We start from the raw sequence: 4,692 nt of genomic DNA on the forward strand, positions 1-4,692 counted from the left end.
GAGAGGGAGTTGCACCTTATGACAACCATGAATCCTATGAAACAAAGCTAGGCCTATTCATGACCACTTTAGTGGAAGCCTATCCAAGTAAAGATTTATTTGATACATGGGTACAATGGAGAGAGTAGGTGGTGCAGAAAAAGTTTCTAAAAATGTTCAAATTGTGGCCAATCATTCTGGTACTACTAGCAAGCTTTCTCTCTCTCTCTCTTTCTCTCTCTCTCTCTGTCTCTCTCGTTGGTGGCAATTCCATCACAATTTAGACCTCTCATGCAATGAGGTGGCACCCAATTGCATGCCTCATCTAGAGGGGTTTCCCCATGATGTTCACTTTCAAGGTCCCCCCCCCCTTAGTGGATATGCAAAAACATGGAACCTTAAGGGTCTTTTCTCCTTTCTAAATCTTTGCCCCAATGGGAAAGTTTCATGATAATAATGCACCTTTCAAGCATCTACCTTGAAAGGTTGCCTCATGTGCTCATGGTTAGCTTGATTTTTCACATTTACAATTTGTTCTAAAATGCTTGACTGTGGTGGATTGTAGGGAGAATAGTGAAAGATGCTCTTTTAGTTTCAAAATTTTTAGGGTGGTATGGATTGGCTCTCTTAGGTCCATCCACACATAGGACGACTCTTTACAAAAATGATTGTGCATGAAGACAATAAGCATAAATGTTGCAGTTCATGAGATGACAAGCTCATTTTGTCTTGTATCTAACTCATCTTTTCAAGGAAAACATTTTGTTTGAGAAGGAGGGCCCTCTATTTTGGAGCATACATAGCTTTGATTATAGAACAAATGTGTTCAAATTTTCAAATTTATAATCAAGCACTACAACAAAAAGGCTCCATAGACGCACTTGTAGACGCAATATTTGAATTGTGTTTAAAAATTTCGAACGCGTTTATTACTGCGTCTACTAGCGCGTCTACAAGCGCGCTTATAGTGAAAACTACATGCGCATATAGATGCGAAAACAGACACAAATATAGACGTGCCTATTAACGCGCTCCATAAATATATAATCATATTTATAAAAAAGTAGATATATTCATATTCTGCATCTATAGAGGCGTATAACTGCGCGTCTAAAAAGGCGTGTACTTTGTAAATTTTTTATGATTATAGGCGCGCATTTTTCCTGCAATTTAGACGTGCGGATAGACGCGCAAAACAGAGTATGAAAAAAAAACCAGAGAGCAAGTTGCTTTGCAAGCCACATGCTCTCTAGTTCTTTTTCCCCCATCAAATTGTATGCTTAGGGAAAACAGAGAAAGATTATTATACTGAAAACAAAAGAATGTGGAGAGCCAAAGTCCATATATTGATAATAACACTTGATGAGCGTACTGTGCAGAAACATTTGTACATATTTCGAAGATTTTTGTATTGAAAACAAAACAATGTAGAACACGAAATTTCATATATAAATATGAAACATTTTTACATGAGAGTTCTAGTGCTTGTGACCTGAAGCATGTTATGGTCGCAAGCACTAGCTAAAAGTAATACGTATCAAAAATGAAAACTACAAGGCCAAGGGGAGGCATGCATGCACAGGGCTCCTCTACATCTCCTTAGAAGAGGCATCATTGTCGCTACCACCACCGCTACCAGTGCCGGTGCCACCACCGCTACTGCTAGTCCCCCCTTCGCTATCCTCGAGTGCATTAGGGTTCGCCTACACAAAGGATTAAGGTATATAAATACAATTACAAACAATAAATTAAAGTTACCTATACTTTTCATATAAAAAATAAAACATATCTCTTATGACTGTGGAATCCTCATGGCACGATTGTATTGCTCCTTCGTGATCAGCCCCTCCTCGTAGAAATGCTACCAAGTGGATGCCTGGTTATGATCTCGATGGTAGCCTACCTCTCTAGGAGTAGTAGGCATCCTACCAACGATATGATACTACAAAACAATTTTAACATACAAATCAAATAATACTTACAAACTCAGCCTCCCATGACTTCCTGCCACCTGATCCATAATGTGACAATCCCATAGTTACCATCTGAATACGTCGCGCCTCTGCATACTGGCGACTTGTCCTTTTCTCTGTTGCTCTCTTCTTGGCCTCTTTCCACTCCCTACGGTGGCAATTGGGTGGTTGGCTATATCCAAGCGCCCGTGCTCTTGTCTCCACAGGGACTCCTTGGCGCGCGTCATAAGGTGAGACCTCTTGTTATGAAGCGCATCTCTCACCTTTGACCGTCCCAATCATCTGAGAATCGTGAATTCTCATGATTAGGGTACCTTTTATGTATTGCCCTTAAAACCTCTTGCCACAAACCACTTTTTTAGTGCTTGAAGGGAATCATACAATCTTTGTATGTGGCATGCACCACACTTCTCAAGTAGGCTATCACTTCCCTGCCTTGAGGGTTATGCAAGATACCACCAACATCTGTGACAGAGTAGTACATTCGTGGAGGCTCACCTCTCTCATTTCCTAGTGAGGGTGATCGAGAGCCACCTCCTAAGCAACCCCCACAAAGCCCTCGACCTCCTCGTCCTCCCACACGACTCTCCCTCCTCCCTCAACGGGCACTACCCTCTACCTCACTCGATGCACATGCTTCTGTAGATACACGTACTTCGGCCGATCCATGTACTTCAGTTGATCCCTGTGCATCAGCTTATCTGTGTGTATGTATAGTGAGTGAAGTACATGTTAGTAGAGGTGTACCAAGGTTTAGTGTGCCAAGGTTTGGTGTTTGTGCGGCAGTGCTAGGCAAATATGTAATAGGTATCCCAGACATGATACTAAAAACCTCCTCTGCAGTGGGAGGGCGACCAAGATAATTGGTCATCTTCTCCATGAATTACTCCTTGTTTGGAAAACCTCCAAAAAAAATACTAACACCTCTAGAAAACCCCGCTAACGTATTGTTCATGCATTCCAGTGTTGGAAGGTCCAGGATTCCACATCTACACAAGCAAAAATCCATTACTACCCTGCGCAGATAAAACATAGTATACGCTGTGTCTATATCTACATCTATACCAGCATATGTTAGCGCGTCTATATACATGTCTAAAAACGCATCTAGACTGTCATCTAGACGCGCCTACAGACGCGCAAAGTCGGACCATATTTTCCAAAACTGTTATTAAAAACGTGCAAAAAACCTCCATAGATTTTCTAAAGCATGTAAAGAGAGAGAGAGAGAGAGAGAGAGAGAAACAGACAAAGAGAAAGTAAAGAAGATTGAGAGAGAGAATAAGAACTCACATTCTTTGCTTGTTCCGACGGGTGGCGGCTAGGTTGCAAGCTCCTTGTCTTCCTTCTCCCTTCCCTTGGTAGATTGCTTGATTCTTCTTCTCTTTCTTGATGTTTGGCTCTTGTTCTTTACTCTTGGCTCTTCCTTCCTCCTCTTTTTACTCTTATTTCCTTCCCTCATTGTCTTCATGAAGTGATAGATAGACATGATTAGTGATGTCAAGTTCGAATTGCAAAAAACGCGCAAAAAACGCTGGAAAACACTGGTTTAAAAAGAAAGCCACAACTTTTTTAAACCTTTTTTATATTCCCGTGGCACGACTGTAAGTGTTTGTAATTGCGCGTCTATATATGCAAATAAAACATATTACACGCATTGATAGACACGCAATTACAATTAAACTTATTAGAATGCTATCTTATGGTTATTTTTGGATCAACATGACTTTCCTAGTCTTTCAATATCAAAATGTTTGTCTCCATGTTGTAAGTATCAAAATATTTAGGGAATATGACATATATGCAAAATAAAATCATATATGTCCTTATGATTCAGGTGTAATTATGTCGTCATCTTCTACTAGTATGGGGCATGCTGAGTCAACAAACAGTACATCCTCCAGTGAGGAGGAGACATTGCGTCTTCACAATTGAGACGCTTGGCTACGACGAAAAATCAAATGTATGTGTGATCGTTATCGAGGATGTTTTTTTCGAGAACGTCGAATCACAATGTCACATCTCAGCATGTACGGAGAGTGGGACCAAGAAAAAGACCCGTTGGAACAAGCAAAGAAGGTGAGTTCTTCTTCTCTCTCTCAATCTTGTTTGCTTTCTCTGTCTGTTTGTCTCTCTCTTCTCTCTCTTCACATGTTGGATCCTGTCATCTATGGAGGTTTTTTTGCAAGTTTTTTAACCAAGTTTGAAAAGAAATGGTTCGACTGTGCGTGTCTGTCAGGGCGTCCAGATGACAGTGTAGACGCAGGTATAGACGCGAAAATAGACGCGCTGACAGACGCACACAGAGATGCAGATATAAACGCAGCATGTAATATATTTTATCTACACAGGGTAATATGATTTTTCTTGTGTAGATGTGGAATCCTGGATCCTCTAGCACCCCATTCAACAAGGAGCAATTCATGGGGGAGATGACCAATTATCTTGGTCACCCTCCCACTGCAGAGGAGGTTTTCAGTGTGATGTTTGGGACACCTATCACATCTTTGCCTACACAGGGATCAATTGAGGTACATGGATCAGCCGAAGCACGTGCATCTGCAGAAGCACGTGTATCGAGTGAGGTAGAGGATAGTGCCCGTCAAGGGAGGAGGGAGAGTCGTGCAGGAGGACAAGGAGGTCGAGGGCTTTGTGGGGGTTGCCTAGGTGGTGGCTCTCGATCACCCTCATCGAAAAATGAGAGAGGCGAGCCTTGTTTTGTTTTCAGTATCTAATCTTT

Source organism: Lygodium microphyllum, chromosome 25 (assembly GCF_053477565.2).
Source record: "Lygodium microphyllum isolate KBCC chromosome 25, Lygodium_microphyllum_v1.1.10, whole genome shotgun sequence".
Lineage (NCBI taxonomy): Eukaryota > Viridiplantae > Streptophyta > Polypodiopsida > Schizaeales > Lygodiaceae > Lygodium > Lygodium microphyllum.